The sequence below is a fragment of the Heterodontus francisci genome, chromosome 17 (assembly GCF_036365525.1).
Source record: "Heterodontus francisci isolate sHetFra1 chromosome 17, sHetFra1.hap1, whole genome shotgun sequence".
In the NCBI taxonomy this organism is placed as follows: domain Eukaryota; kingdom Metazoa; phylum Chordata; class Chondrichthyes; order Heterodontiformes; family Heterodontidae; genus Heterodontus; species Heterodontus francisci.
Genome location: NC_090387.1, coordinates 8,409,446 through 8,426,683, shown reverse-complemented (window position 1 = coordinate 8,426,683; position 17,238 = coordinate 8,409,446). Strand labels below are relative to the sequence as shown.

Below are 17,238 nucleotides of genomic sequence, written 5' to 3'. Positions count from 1 at the left end.
CTGGCAAAAGAACCAGAGGAGACATGAGGATTTTTCTTTATCATACAGCAAGTTTTTCAGAGCTGGAGTGCACTGTCTGAAAGGGCGGTGGAAGGAGATTCAATAGTAACTTTCCAAAGGGAATTGGATAAATACTTAAAAGGGGAAAAAAAATGTGGAAAGAGCAGGGGGAGTGGGATTAATTGACTTGGTCTTTCTCAGAGGTAGCACAGACATGATGGGCAGAATGATGTCCTCTGTACTATATGATTCCATGAACGTGCGGTGAAAGGGTTTGCAAACGACAGGTGGCGGCAATTTGAGGCGCTAGATTAAGAATCTGACATTGCACGATATTAAAGTGTTTTGAGTCGAGTGAGAATTTCTCCACAAGGGGTCATTTCCAAAGCAATTTGGAATCTCACTAGCTGGGAGTGTGGGAGGTAGAAGTACAAAAAGCAGTGCAGCCTGTCTCTGGTACAAATACACTTAGTAAGCTCAGTGCTACAGTACCTCTGGGGTGGCTCATTCAGCTGTATTTATTCCAATGTCTCCAGTGTTTATATTAGATTGAGAATTGGAATCTACAGCCCACTCATGGATTTTTGCAAGCGGTCAGTGGTTCATTACCCATGTCAATACACAGTTATCCCATTCCAGTTTGAGATAAACCAGGCAGTGGACATAAGAAAGCAAAAAAGATCTCCATCCACCCATTCGTTTTGCAGTAATTTTGCTGGAATTTTATGCCCCCCCCCCCCACCAGGAGCAGGCTGGAGGCAGGGTGGGTATAAAATTGAGCGGGCAGTGGTGGAAGTGGGGGTGGGGGGGGATGCGGGGGTGGGGGGCGGGGGCTGCTGTTCCTGTAGCCTACCCACCCCTGCGACTCTTTTACCAGCAGCGGAGGAAGTTGAAAACAGCCCACCCCAGGCCAATTGAGACCCTTCAGTGGTCAATTACCTGCCACCTGAGGAGGTATTACTCAGCAGCTGAGGAGGTATTACTGGGTGGCCTCCTTGCGGGCCCGGGTTGGGGGAGGGGGCTCCTGACAGGGCACCTTGTTTCCCTGAGAGCCCCCAGTAGCACAAGCTGCCCCCGATGGAGCATCTCCCCCCACCCCACCTGAACAAATCCCAGCCCCCGGCCCCCTCTGATTGGCCAGCAGGCCCTGAAGGTGGGGCTTCCTGCCTCAGAGGGGCAGAAGGGTCAGTTAAGGGCCTGGGCCACGCGAAATTGCTGCATGGCTTCCAGACCCAGCGGAGACAGGCTTGCCCTTGGCTTTTAAGCCAGTGGGCAGGGCTCTGCCACCAAAAACAATTCCAGCCCATATAGCTACAATTTCCATTGATATATCTCTTTTAAACATAGTAAATCATCCTTCACAAGAGCTTTATCAAACCAACCACATAAGGTGGCATCAGGACAGGTGACCTAAAACTCAGTCAAAGGTTTAAATAGATCTTAAAGGAGGATAAAGAAGTAGAGAGACGGAATGGTTTATTTAGGGAGGGGATTCCAAAACTTGGGGCCCAGGCAGCTGAAGGCACCACCACCAATGGCAGAGCAATTATAATCGGAGATGCTCAAGAGGCTAGAATTGGAGGAGCAGAGAGATCTGAGAAAGTTGTAGAGTTGGAGGAGGTTACAGAGACAGTGAGGGGCAAGGCCATGGAGGGATTTGAGCACAAGGATGAGAATTCACCTTATCAATGGCACTGGTGCTAGATGTCTAGAAACAGTGAACAATTTTGGTCTGCATATTACAAAAAAGATATGGAACTGTCATGCAGGCTCCCACCTGCCAAGAATGAGGCATATTAATTTTTCCACATGGACATTAAATTTCCAATTGTTGCTGGGAAGAAGAGAAGGCCTGTGACAAGGACTGCCAGACCTGGCTGGAAAAAAGCTCATTTACAGACAAACAGACATTGAAGGCAGGGAAGTGCATTCCATTCCCTGCTAAGATAATACAATACACACAGCCAAGACGTGGTTGACTAGTTAGTCACATGACTAACCTGCTTGGCAACCTGGGGGTTTCTGAATTGTACAGTTTGAACTGAGAGTTGGCAGGAAGTTGTTTGCTCTTGAATTGAACAAACCTGTCTTGGCTGGCTGGCCACAGCCTCTCCTGTCTGTTCCCATCTTTTTCTCACAAACCTCTGAATCCACTGAAGGCACATGAAGCCCAGAAGAAAAAAGTCTCCTGCAGTGAACAAGGTTTAAGAAGAATATTGGGCCCCAATGAAAAACAAGATCTCCCTACAATCAAGGACTCTACAGTGAACGCGAAGAACCATAACAAAATCTCTTCAGATATTGCTTCAAACTTTTCCACTTTATTTCTTCTGCTCTTTTCTGCCTCTATTTGCATGTGTGTATCGTGTATGCATGTTAGCTTGGGCGCGTCGTGTATATGTAGGCGTTAACCGAATTAGAGTTTAAGTTTAATAAAATTTCACTTTTCTTCTTTAAGCCTAAGAAAGCCTGTTTGTGCTGGTTTCTTTGCCTTATAATTGGAAAGCGGTGAACAAGGATTCACCAAGGGGGAGCTAAAATCATGGTGTTTAAAATTAAACCCTGTTACAGTAAGACCAGGTGAAGGCTGAAAGGGAACCCGACACCCCTTTCTCAACTAGTCATAACAGGAGCACTTGAAAAAGTGTAAAAATTAGTTACAAATAAAATGCCATAACTGCGAGAAATGCACTGAAGAGCCTGGGGGTCTTTTCTCTCGAAGTGAGAAGACTGAGGGGTGATGTGATAAACCTCTTTAAAATTATGAAAAGGTTTGATAGAGTAGACGTAGAGAAGTTGTATCTACTTCTGGAAGAGTTCAAAATGAAGAACCATAAATATAAGATAAATCCAATAGAGAATTCAGGAGAAGTTTCTTTACCCAGAGAGAGTGGTGAGAATGTGGTTGAGGCAAATAGTATAGATGCATTTAAAGGGAAATCTGGATAAAAACATGAGGGAGGAAAGAAGAGAAGGGGTAGATAAAGTAGGGTAGGAAAAGGCTAATATTGATCACAAACACTGGCACAGACCTGGTGGGCTGAATAGCTTTTTCTGGGCTATTAAATTCTATGTAATAATAAACCCATCCAGCTCCCCCTACCAGATAAATAAGAAACAAATATGATTTATGCATATAATTGTGTCTTGCTCCATTATCAGAATCTCTCTGCCCACAAGCACAGATGTGTATACACTACTGCCATGTCACCAGACTACCATTGGCGTATGATCTGATGTACAATTTCAAATTCATGCCTTATTTTAACAACCAAATCACTGCTGGCATTTTCCTTTAGCTAATGCATGATAATTTAAGTTTTAAAAAAGAAAGACTGGCAATTTCATAGCACCTTTCACAGCCTCGGGATGTGCTAAAGTGATTCACAGCAAATGAAGTGCATGTCACTGTTGTAATGTAGGGAACGCGGCAGCCAATTTATGCACAGCAAGCTCCCACAAGCAGCAATGTGATAATGACTAGGTAATCCTTTTCTGTGTTGGTTAAATGATAAATATTGATCAGGACACTGGGGAAAATTCCCCTGCTCTTCAAAGTAGTAGGCATGGAATCTTTTACTGTCTGTCACCTGAGAGTGCAAATAGTGCCTTGATTTTTTTTAACATCTTAACAAAAAGCACCCCACTCCCCCCCACCCCCCGGTACTGCACAGGGATCGTGGGCCTAAATTGTGTGCTCAAGTCTCTAGAGCGGGACTTGAACCCATGACCTTTGAACTAAGCGGTGATAAACTATCCACTGAGTCATTGCTGATGGCTTAACTACTGTGCAACATCAAAATAGCTACCCCATATCTCAAAACTGAAACTTATATGCAACTGTAGTCCAGGTGAAAACTACAGATTTCATCAGTGTTTTAAACCCAATTTACTCAAATCTACAACAATTGGTGGCACTCTTGCCTCAAAGGAAGAAGGTTATGGGTTCTAAGCCCCACTTCAGAGACTTGAGCACCAAATCTAGGGCTGACACTCCCAGTACAGCAGTGAGGGACTGCTACACTGTCAGAGGTGCTCCATTTTGAATGAGTCATTAAACCAAGGCCCCATCTGCCCTCTCAGATGGATGCAAAACATCCCAAGGCACTGCTGTTTTTCCTATATTACACCTGTGAATGTACTTCTAAAAATTACTCGATTGGTTGTGAAGTGCTGCGCAGCATCCTGAGGTCAGGAAAGGTACTATATAAATGCATATTCTTCCTTTGTTGTAAGGAAAATTTGGGTTAAGTTTGATGCAAAAAAAGGATTTGATAAAATTCATGAATCAACTGAGGCTGCTATTATTTTGAAATAGCACAAACAGGCTCACTCTGTCATTCCTGTCCAGCCAGTTTCCAAATCTCCAGAAGTTAAGTGTGGCTCTGCACCATTTGTGGTTTAACAGTTTTGCAAACTTGAACAAGTGTTTGAGGCATGCCTGGCTGGTTCTATACATACAGCTTTTCCCATTAACGCTTCTCACATCTAAATTCATAATGGGATTTGCCCATGTAAAACCTGTCAGCTTCTAATTGCACCTTTGGCTTGAGGGAGGTATTGCAGTGCCACCACTGGCAGCAGAGTGGAATTACACTATGACATGTTTACATATAGTTTTCATTATTAAGGTTGGACATTGGGATTTATAATGTAACTATAAATATAATCAAATGTCGCAGATTTTAAAATAGGGATTCAATTACATTTGTGAACCCTGGTCCAATTAGCCGCTGCCAGCAGCCCTACTTGACCTTAAGACTATATTTGACTTTGACTCCCTATGCAATAGCAGAGATGATTCTGATCAACATAATCATATATATATATATAATATATATAATATATAATAATATATAATATATATATATATATATATATACACAAATGCACATGCTTGCTGATATGAATCAAACTGGTGAAGTATGAAGGGCTGTCATTATAGGACTCCTGTTCCGGTTTCTAACTTCACAGTGGAAGGCTGTTTGTGTTATTTCAAAGATTGTGCTTTAAGTGCTTGATACACTGCACCCATCATTATAACTGTCAACCATTGTCGTCTATGTGTTTTTTTTGGAGGTGGGGGGGAGGGTACAGGCTGTGGGAGTGGGGCGTAGGTGGTTAATGACCTTCAAATCAATTGCGAAGATGTGGAATCGCTAGAAATAGGTGGCTCTTGTGCCCTTCAATCTAACGTTGAGAATACAAATGTGTCTTGGATTTGCTTGTTGATGCCAGATGTATTTTTTTTTAAAACCAAGTGCACAGTATTTTTCTGTAGTTGTATTTGGTAACTTAAGCCTCATGTTTTCCGAAGCAAAGGTTACAAGCAGCTGATCAGCAAAGCTTATTTGTATTCCAAACACACAGTTCAGAATGTTATATAGAATTACACGGAATTTACAGCATTCAAACAGGCTATTCGGCCCAACTAGTCTAGGCCGGTGTTTATGCTCCACACAAGTCTCCTCCACCCTACCATCATATCCTTCTATTTCTTTTTCGCATGTGCTTATCCAGCTTTCCTTTAAATGCATCTTTGCTATTCACCTCAACTACTCCCTTTGGTAGCGAGTTCCACATTTTCACACTGTCTGGGTAAAGAGGTTTCTCCTGAGTTCTGTATTGAGTTTATTAGTGACAATCTCATATTGATGACCCCTAATTTTGCTCTCTCCCAATAAGTGCAAGCACCTTTTCTACGTCTACCCTTGATAATTGGAATGACCTCTATCAGGTCATCTTTCATTCTTCTCTTTTCTGGAGAAGAGAGCTCCAGATTGTTCAGTCCTTTCTCATTTTTATAACCCCTCAGTTCTGGTATCACTTTTGTCAGTTGTTTTTGTCCATTCACCAGTGTACAAGGCCAGGGGACTGCAGGACTGTGGATTACAGAGCCAGTAATGCAACCAAGGCACTTTCAAAGCCTTGGGGCTGCTGTAATAGCAACCTTGCTTAAAATGTCCGTCATGCTCCAGCTCTGAGGTTGAAAGAGGTTAAAATCCCTTTATGTACTGGAGGACAGTTTCTACCTGATACATATCTTTCAAGCATTGGATCTCACTTACATGGAGAGAGAAGTGAGAAGCAAAAACAACAATTTGCCTTTATAAAGCCAAATGTCCCAAGCCACTTCACAGGAGCCTTAACAAACAAAATTTGACACTCATCTGCACAAGACTTGAACGGATGTGGCGGAAACCTTTTTTTTATTTATTCATGGGATTTTGGGTGTCACTGGCAAGGCCATTTGTTGCCCAACCCTAATTTCCCTTGACAACTGAGTGGCTTCCCAGGCCATTTCGGAGGGCAGTTAAGAGTCAACCATATTGCTGGTTTAACCATTCACCACCAGAACTATTGGGTTCTCCCCTCCTCTGCTAAAACTGCTCACTATTTCAGGATCATCCTGGAGCACAAAGTTAACCCCCACTTTCTTTTCTCTATTGCAAACCATCTTCTTAAACCAGTCTCCCTGTCTCCTCCACCCTCACCTCCAACAAAAAGTGCAAGGAGCTCATGGACTCCTTTGTCTTGTCTCTGAGGTTGAGACCATCCAATCAGCTGCCTCTGATGTGTCCCTGCATTCCATTAGCCCACCAGGTCAGACTTACTATAATGCTCACCCCTTCCCAAGTACTGAACTCGCATCTTTCTGCAGTTTCTCTCCTATCTCCCTTCATGCCCTCTGAGCTCATCTTGTCCATGAGACCCACCTTTTGCTCCCTCGATCCTATTCCCACTAAACCACTGACCACCCAACTTCCCGTCCTGCTCCCCAAGTTAGCCGATATTGTTAATGGTTCTCTCTCTTCATGTACTGTCCCTCACTTCTTTATATCTGCTGTCATCACCCCTCTCCTCAAAAAAACAACCCTTGACCCCACCGTCCTTGCAAACTACTGCTACATCTCTATCTCTAACCTCTCTTTCCTCTTCAAAGTCCTTAAATGTGTTATCGCCTCCCAAATCCGTGCCCACCTTCCCTGGAACTCTATGTTTGAATCCCTCCAATCAGATTTCCGTCCCTGCCACAGAACCGAAACAGATCTTACCAAAGGCCTAAATGACATTCTATGTTACTGTGACAAAGATAAACCTTCCCTCCTCGTCCTTTTGAACCTGTCTACAATATTTGACACGTTGGACCACACCATTCTTCTCCAACAGCTCTCCACTGTCGTCCAGCTGGGTGGGACTGCTCTCACCTGGTTCCATTCTTATCTATCTAATTGCAGCCAGGGAATCACTTGTAATGGCTTCTCTTCCTGTACCCGCACTGTTATCTCTGGTGTCCCTCAAGGATCCACGGCATCCTCCTGTTTCTCATCTACATTATCCAAAAGCACAGCGTTAGTCTTCAGATGTATGCTGGTGACACCCAAATCTACCTCAACCACTACCTCTCTTAACTCCTCCACTGTTGTTAAATTATCAGACTGCTTATCCGACATCTAGTACTGGATGAGCAGAAATTTCCTCCAATTAAATATCGGGAAGACTGAAGCCATTGTCTTTGGTCCCAACTCTGCTCACTAGCTACTGAAAACATCCCTGTCCCTGGCAACTGCCCAAGACTAAACCAGACTGTTTGAAACCTTGGTGCCATTTTGACCCCAAGATGACCTTCCAACAACATATCCGTGCCATCACTAAGACCTAGTTCCACCTCTGTGACATGGCCGACTTTGCCGCTGCCTCAGTTCATCTGCTGCTGAAACCTTCATTCGTGCCTTTGTTTCCTCTAGACTTGACTAACCAATGCACTTCTGGCTGGTCTCCCACATTCTAACCACCGCAAACCTGAGGTCATCCGAAACTCTGTTGGCCATGTCCATATTCACACCATGTTCACCTGTCACACCTGTGCTCACTGACCTACATTAGCTCCCAGTCGAACAACAGCTTGATTTTAAAATTCTCATCTTAAATCTCTCCATGGCCTTGCCCATCCCTGCTTCTGTAATCTCCTCCAGCTCCACATCCCTCCCAAATCTCTGCGCTCATCTAATTCTGGTCTCTTGAGCATCCTTATTTCAATTGATCTACTACCAGGGGCTGTGCCTTCAGCTGTCTAGGCGCTAACTCTGGAATTCCCTCCCTACACCTCTCCACCTATCTACCACTCTTTCTTCTTGGAAACCTCTCTCTTTGACTATCATCTGCTGTAATATCGCTTGCGTAGCTCGATGTCAATGGGACATTTGATTACATTAATGGCATGATATAAATATAAGTTCTTGCACTTAGGACAGTTTTGTTTCAACAGGTAGGTTTTAAGGCTTGTCTCGAAGGAGGATAGGAAGTTACCGAGGGGGAGAAGTTCAGGGTGGTATTCCAGTGCTCAGGGTCCAGGCAGCTGAAAGCCCGGCTGCCAATGGCTGAGCAATGTGCAAGATGGGCAGAATTGGAGGAGCACAGAGATCTCAGAGAGTGCAGTCGTTAAAAAGTAAGAAGTTGTGATTTTTATCCCCAGACCACAGGTCTCATGAATCTCAAGGTTAGAATATAATGGGCTGGATCACTCCCCAGTGTAGCCTTTGGCTAGAACAAAATGCATATGGGCACCAGTGCCACATTCATTGCCAATTTGTTACCATCAACCCAACTGGAAATCAATAGCACCTTTCAGAACCTCAGCGCAATCAACTACTTTTTAAGAGTACAGTCACTATTGTAATATTGGAAAAGCGACAGCTCACAGCTGTCCTAGAACCAACCATCTTCAACTGCTTCATCAATGACCTTCCTACAATCATTAGGTCAGAAGTGGGGATGTTCGCTGATGTTTGCACAATGTTCAGCACCATTCGCAACTCTTCAGATACTGAAGCAGTCCATGTAGAAATACAGCAAGACTTGGACAATATCCAGGCTTGGGCTGATAAGTGGCAAGTAACATTTGCACCACACAAGTGCCAGGCAATGACCATCTCCTACAAGAGAGAAACTAACCATCTCCCCTTGACATTCAATGGCATTAGCATTGGTGAAACCCCACTATCAACATCCTAGGGGCTACCATTGACCAGAAACTGAACTGGAGTAGCCATATAAATACTGTGGGTACAAGAGCAGGTCAGAGGCTAGGAATCCTGCATTGAGTAACTCATCTCCTGACTCTCCAAAGCCTGTCCACCATCTACAAGGCACAAGTCAGGAGTGTGATGGAATACTCTCCACTTGCCTGGATTGGTGCAGCTCCAACAACACTCAAGAAGCTGGACACCATCCAGGACAAAGCAGCCTGCTTGATTGGCACCCCATCCACAAACATTCACTCCCTCCACCAACAACGCACAGTGGCAGCAGTGTGTACCATCCACAAGATGCACTGCAGCAATGCACCAAGGTTCCTTAAACAGCACCTTCCAAACCCGCGACCTCTACCACCTCAAAGGACAAGGGCAGCAAATGCATGGGAACACCACCACCTGCAAGCTCCCCTCCAAGTCACACACCATCCTGACTTGGAATTATATCGCCATTCCTTCACTGTCGCTGGGTCAAAATCCTGGAACTCCCTTCCTAACAGCACTGTGGGTGTACCTACCCCAAATGGACTGCAGTGGTTCAAGAAGGCAGCTCACCACCACCTTCTCAAGGGCAATTAGGGATGGGCAATAAATGCTGGCCTAGCCAGCGATACCCACATCCCATGAATGAATAAAAAAAACCTCCCAAAAACAGCAATCTGATCTTTGGGGGGTGGGGAGGGGGGAAGCGGCGGTGGGGGGAGGGGGGCAATACATGTTAAATGGTTCAATTTTAAAGGGGGTGCAAAAAGACAGAGACCTGGGGATTGTGCCCAAATCCTTGAAGGTGACAGGACAGGTTAACAAATAGAGACATAGAGTACAAAAGCCAGAAAGCTTTATAAATCACTAGTTCAATCCCAGGTGGAGTATTGTGTCCAATTCTGGGCACCACACTTTAGGAAGGATGTGTAGTCTTTGGACAGGGTGCAGAAAAGATTTACTAGAATGGTTTCAGGGATGAAGGATTACAGCTATGGTTAGACTGCACCTGGAGTCCTGTGTGCAGTTTTGTTCGCCTGACCTTAGGAAGGATATTATTGCCATAGAGAGAGTGCAATGAAGGTTCACCAGACTTGTTCCTGGGATGGTGGGACTGTCCTATGAAGAGAGATTGGAGAAACTGGGCTTGTATTCTCTAGAATTTCGAAGTACGAGAGGTGATCTCATTGAAACCTACAAAATACTTAAAGGGATAGACACGGTAGATGCAGGTAAAATGTTTCCCCTGTTTGGGGAGTCTAGAACCAGGGGACACAATTTCAAAATAAGGGGGAAATCATTTAGGACAGAGATGAGGAGAAATTTCTTTACTCAAAGGGTTGTGAATCTTTGGAATTCGTTACCCCAGAGGGCTGTGGAAGCTCAGTCATTGAGTATGTTTAAAGCAGAGATTGACAGCTTTCTAAATACCAATGACATAAAGGGATATGGGGATAGTGTGGGGAAAAGGCATTGACGTGGATGATCAGCCATGATCGTATTGAATGGTGGAGCAACGTCGATGGGCTGAATGGCCTACTCCTGCTCCTCTGTTCCTATGTTACGTGGATAGAATGGAGAGATTGGTGTTGTTCTCCCTAGACCAGAGATGACTAAGAGGAGATTTGATAGAGGTGTTTAAAATCATGAACGGTTCAGATAGAGTGGATAAAAAACATTGTTTCCAATGGCTGAAGAGTTGATAGCCAGAGGGCACATATTTATGATGACTGGCAAAAGAACCAGAGGCAACATGAGAATTTTTTAATGCAAGTGATTGGGATTTAGAATGCACTGCCTGAGAGTGCGGTGGATACCAATTCAATCATAGCCTTCAAAAGGGAATTGAATAAATGCTCAAAGGAGAAAAAAATTGCAGGATGCAGTGGTACTATTTGGATTGTTCTTCAAAAGAGCAAACACAGACTCAATGAACTGAATGGCCTCCTTCTGTACTGTATTATTCTACAGTTCAATGACAGTGACCAGATAATCTGTGCCTTAGTGATGTTTGTTCAAGAGAGAGATATTGGGCTTGGGAAACCTCCCCTGCTCTTCTTCAAATTAACACTATGGAATCTTTTATGTCCACCCAAGAGGGCAGATGAGCTTTGGTTTTAACTCTTATCTGAAAGATGGTATCTCTGAGAGTGTGGCACTCCCTCAGTACTGCATTGGGAGTGTCGGCCTAGATACTGAGCTCAAGTCTTTGATGCCTTACTAAATCACTTCAAATGGAATTAAGAATCAACCACATGGTGTGGACTAAGTCCCAGCAAGACCAGTTAGGGCATTAGTGAACTCATTGAGTTCGAACAATTGTCAGATTTTATTCAATTTATTTACCTTGTACATCATCTCAACAATTGAATTCAGTTTCACAACTCAGAGTGATGGGATTTGAATTTATAACCTTGGGTTGGTAGCTTGGTACCACAACTACTACAGCATGAGGACAAGGTGGATAGTACCTGTTATGACCTGGTCTGTAAAGCCTCTTGGAACAGCTCCATGCTACTCTCCATTACGAGGAGAACTATTTTCACTTCCACCAGCTGCTACATCTGACTTGCCATGAATTTTAACAGTAGAGGTTTTGGGGTGTAAAATATATTGTGGGACCGAGGGTCGTGAGATTGAGGATAGGGTGGGACTGAGGGTTGTGAGATCGAGGATAGGGCAGGGACTGAGGAATGAGAGATCAAGGATAGGGCGGGACTGAGGCTTGAGAGATCAGGATAGGGCGGGACTGAGGCTTGAGAGATCAGGATAGGGCGGGACTGAGGCTTGAGAGATCAGGATAGTGAGGGTCTGAGGGATATAAGAGACTGAGGGTATTGTGGGACTGAGGGGATAAGACAGACAATAGTATATAGGAATGTGTTGACCTTTAGCACTGGTCACAATGATCTCTCTCAGTCCTGTACATTCCTATGGTCCTATAGGCTTGATCTGTCACCGTAGCTCTGAATGGGTCCAGTCTGTTCCTAATTATGGTAAGGTGCATTGCAAGGCAACATACCAGAGAGCTATTGTACTGCTCCAAATTAAATCTCATGAAAAAGATAGAAAGATATGAACTGTGTCCAAGTTATCAGATCCTTAACCTTCCAAGTCCTGTAGATAAAGGCTAATAGATTCTTTATTCCATTGTCCCCCTTTCTCTCCTGAGGGATGGGCTGAATTTTACTTGGGGAATATTTCCCTGGGCACCAGTAACCAAGTGACCATTCTTCCACGACTGGACATACTGGAACAATTTCCACTGGAGCGGAGGATTTAATTCAAGTTTATTTTTACATCATGAAGAGCTTCGATTGTGTGAAGATGGAAAGACTATTCTCTCTAGTTGTGTGAGTCAGTGAGGAGGGATCATCAATTTCAAGTTGTCACTCAGATGGAGAGCAGGGAGATTGTGAGACAGTGCTTTACACAGAGTGATATTGAAGCAGAGTGGTTGAGACAGCCAGGCCATTGCATCTTTTAAGAGAACAGCAGATAAATTTTATCTGCAGTGCCTGTGGAAGAGTCTGTCACTCTAGAATTGGCCTTCATAGCCACTCCAGGTGCTGCTTCACAAACCACTGACCACCTCCAGGTGCTTACCCATTGTCTCTCGAGACAAGGAGGCCAAAGAAGAAAAAGAAGATAAATACTTGAAGCAGAGGGAGCTCCAGAAAAAGATCAGAACAGTGGGATTGTTCTAGCAAAGGGACAACAGAGATAGGCTATTCCAAGTAGCAACCTTCCCTGCTGTGCATTTATGTAATTCTGTATGGGAATCTAGATGCTGCTATTCGACAATGGAGGCATCACTATTGAGCCGATTTCCCTGGTTCTCCAACATCCGCCGAGTTTGGAGCAGGAGTCAGGGGAACACAAACCCTCCCAAATTCCAGAGTAGAGGCCAATTTCAGCATCTCACTGTGTCCCTGACGATGGGCAACTAACTCAGGACGTGGGGATAGAAGCCGAAATCGTGTGATGCACAGGAGGACGAGAAACCTCTGCCACCAAACCAACCACTCGTCGCCTGTTACGAGCTAACCGAATAGTTCAGGGAAACCGCATTTTATTAAGTCGACATGTAACCTAAACTAAACGGGGGACATCTTCGTTCAAATCAGAATTAGCTCGTTCTGAAACTATTGCAAAGGATTGGTTAAAAAGCAACAGGAAAAAAAAGAGTATATGGAAGGAAGGAAATCTTTTGAAACAAATAAATATATTATTTTGTGCTGGCGACCTAATGATTGAGATGTGTTTCGGGATTTTTTCTTCCTCACTCTCTAATGCAGTTTCTTTCCAGAGATCTAACAATTCCTTGCACAGACATTACACACACGGGTTTCTCTGTCTCTGCACTTTTATTTTAGATGCTGCAAACGGGCAGACTAGGGAGATGACGACCGCAGCGACAGTAGTAGATTTGCACTGAGCAGAAACATGCCAATCCTGGAGAAACTACCCGAGCATTAGATATTACAGACGTGCTTCAGGATCCGATGGCTGCTCTGCCTGGGTTTTGCTGTCTCATAGAGTGACTGTGCCCTCTAGTGACTACTGTCTAAAGTGACTGCACAAAAATACCTTTCAACAGACTACACCCCCCACCCCCACTCCCCCACCCCCCCCCCCCCCCCCCCACCCCCCTCCCATCCACCCCCGTCCAAAATATTCTGTAGTGTGCCCTTTTCTTCCTTACCTGCTCTCAGTGAGATAAAGTTTCACTCGCACCATTCAATGTCCCCGCACACATTCACTTCCCAATGGGTTTATCGTTAGTTCTTGTCATTTAAGTTTTTTTTGTTGTTGCCATTCGGCCCTTCATGCCCGTGCAGGCTCTTTGAAACAACTATTCAATTAGTCCCTCATAGCCCTACCCTGAGTTAGATATATATATGAAATGTAATGTTCCTACCATTTTGAATCCAGACTTTCAAATACAATCCAAGGTTAGTATTTTTTTTTAAAAAACTGGAGCAGGACTGAGAGCAGTGATTTATTTATGTTTAACTTTGCAAGCCATTTATTTAAAATTGGTTAAATTCCTGCTCTGGTCTGCATAAACAATACAATGTGACCCAAGTGTTCCGGTTAGTGAACATTTGACGGCAGCCTGTTATTCTCGGGGCATTTTAACTCGATCTAGACCATCACTTATGTCAACATTTTAAAATGCAGTTCAAGCGAGAGCAGACCGATTCTGCAGCTTTTTTTTCTGCTGTTGCTGCTGGAGTTGTAACCGCAGAGAGAGAGAGAGAGAGAGAGATCTGCTTCCAATTCCAAACACAATAGAGTCTTGTGCCATTTTACAGGGACTCCCAACTCCCCCCTCCACCCCCAAACCTAATAATCAAACCTCTGTCTTGATGTAAATGTAGTCACATCTCCAGATTTGCTCCTCATCCCAGCACACAATAGTTATGTGACAATGCAGCGGAATTAGGATCCTCTCTGTGGTTTAAGTCATTTACTGTACTCTTTAAAAGCTGAACCCATTCTAATGTATGGCTCCTAGATTCATCGTTTTAACTTCTCTCTATTGCATTCGAATTCTTCAACAGAACATTTTTTTTTGCTCTCAAAGCACCCGGACACATTTGTATATTGTGAATTTTCTGTTCACGCATTCTCAATTCACATTCACACTCTTTCTCTCTCTTCCTTTCCCCCTTTCCTCTCCACCTCTTTTTTCACAAGTATCTCTCCCCCTCTCAATTCCATTTCACAAACATCCACTTCATTTTTATCTCCTGCCTCTCACACTTTGCGACATCTTTCTATTACACACTCCTACAAACGATTCTTTCTCCTCGCCACCTTTCCCCTAATATTTACCAGTGTCTCCGCAGCTTTCAGACACAGGTTCAATGAATGTGTGGTCCTCATATATCTGTTTCCTATTCTTCATCCAATTTACCTTTTTATTCATAATTTCTCAAGCAATTAGTCTGCTTTATTTGCTTAATCTCGCTATATTTCCCCGTGTATTACTTTCCCCCTTAATGTTTAACCTTTTTTTTAACCATTTCTAAGATCTTAATTTGGCATTTAACCAAAAAATTATTTCTCTTGACTCAACCCTTTCTGTTCAAAATTCACACACAGGAATAGCTCGCAAACCTTCACTCAATTTATTGGTAATTGTAGATATTATTTATCAGTCGGTTTTTATCGGGGTAATTAAAGGGTTCCCAACTTAGCATTCGCGTTGGCTGCACTCCACAATAGTAATCGATTATTCTCACTTGAAGTTAAAAGATTGTTCAACCCAATAGCTCTATTCCCCAAACAACTAATCGAACACATAAACTGCAGTTTACCCATACACAATTAATCCTTTAATGTGTCAACTACATCGTTTCCCTCCGCACACCCCACAAGAAATGACTGCATTTGAAGATTTGGTAAATTTGATATATATATGTTAAATCCAATCTTTTCACATTGCAACATAATCCCTGTTTCATGCACAGGGTCCCGGTACTGTTACGCCGGGTTCAGCCCGGCTGCTAAATATTCAGCTATATTCGCGGATCGATTAATCATGAAATGAAATTGGCTGAGGGACTAACATGTCCCTTGTTTTTAAATATATATAAAAAAACACAATTGGGTTTCATGTCATGTTGTGATCACAGAAGACTCCTTGAATTGTTTTGATCAGCGAGGGGAGATGGGGGGGGGGGGGGGGGGAGACGGGAAAAATTTTCAATCACCAAAAATAAATTCTCTATGTGTATAACGGTGCCCCTCCTCCAAAAACAAACCCATACAGATTATAATATTAACAAAGCATTGCAAAATAACTCAGTGTACACACGACGGAAACTGGCAGGAAATTGACAATAAAAATCCCAGAGCCTACCTTAAAAAGAGATCGAGTCAGTTTCTCACTGTCAGCTGAATGTATAAAAAGCAGTCAGCAAACCCTCATTAACAACTGCATGGGATGTCTCTCTCTGGCTTTTCGTGACGATATGCTGGAACGTGTTCACATAACCGAGTAGAGCAGATGCATTTTCTGGTGGGGTTTTTTTGTGTTAAAATTCTCCTACAAGCGCGCAAACGCAACAACTGCACTCGCTGTCTTGGGGGTGACACTTCAATGCAACGGACTGGAGAGAAGGAGAAAGAGTAAGATAGAGGGATGAGGGTAGCTTCAAGAAAGGGAGGTCCACACAACCTCCCCTCCCACACACACAGACACACGTCTTAACAGCAGAAGAAATTGCACCGAGCCAGTGACCAGACTAACCTGGTTTTGCGAGTAGAGATGTGAAGCAGTTTCCCTCTCTCCATCTATCTTTCTCAATGATCTTAAATTGGGTTCAACAGTCTCAGCCAATGAAACGCAGGGAAGCAGTTTCCCCCCTCTCTCTCTCTCTCCAGAGAGTCTGCATTGTCTGCATTCAGAAAGATGCAAGGGGGAGAAAACGGTGATACATTCGCATACACACAGACATGCATGTGCACACACGCGCGAATTGCAGTGAAGATGGGAAGTAAAAGTCTTTGGGACAAGGGGAGGAGATAAAGGAAAGGGACAAGTTCTGATTCGAGAAACAAGACCGCTGACGAGCATTAAGCCACAGACAGGCATTGCTTTGACAAGGCAATTCTTTCCAGCATTGATTCAAATTCAAAACTAACTCTCGCCCATTATAACCAAACCCACTTACTCTTTAACTCAATTCATGCCTGGCTTCTCGTCGGGGGGAATAGGAGAGAATCTCTGAAATTACATCCGTTAAAAGTGCCTGTGTCATGAACTTCTATCGCAAGTTTTTTCTCTCTCTCATATGTTTTGTCGAAGAATCTTTGCTTTCTGTGTGCTGTAAATGTTTTCTAAGTCTTCCTTGGGCTGAATCTGTTTGCCTGGAGTGCTGTGCTGATTCACACGATGCCAATTTGGAATTTTAGTCATGCATTCTCATTGCAACCCCCTCCCTACACGCACAAAGGGCTGGGCACAGATCCAGCGAGCTGTTTTTGTCCATTATAAGTGAATCCACATTTCCTTTCAAACGGGAGAATCCTCCCAGTTTGGCCAGTTATCTGGTTTACTTAACATTGGTTCCTATACCCTCAAATTCAATGATCAAATCGCATGGATGACATCAGGAGAAGCTCCCATCATGTTAATTTTTCAGTAGTATCCCATCCTGGACTAGTAATCCAGAGAGCGGGAGTTCAAGTCCCATAATGGCAGTTTGAG

The 17,238-nt window shown here is 43.8% G+C and overlaps 1 protein-coding gene across 3 annotated transcripts in view; it reads right to left on the bottom strand.

The window, feature by feature from the left end:
* cdh11 (cadherin 11, type 2, OB-cadherin (osteoblast)) overlaps positions 1-16,418 on the bottom strand; it is a 195,849-nt gene extending 179,431 nt beyond the window's left edge. For all 3 annotated transcript variants that reach the window (XM_068049075.1, XM_068049074.1, XM_068049076.1), the window contains exons 1-2: positions 16,279-16,418; positions 15,889-16,138 (exon numbers count right to left, since the gene is read on the bottom strand). The gene's annotated coding sequence lies outside the window, so the exon portion shown is untranslated. The remainder of the gene's footprint in view (positions 1-15,888; positions 16,139-16,278) is intronic.
* Between the last annotated feature and the right edge of the window lie 820 nt (positions 16,419-17,238).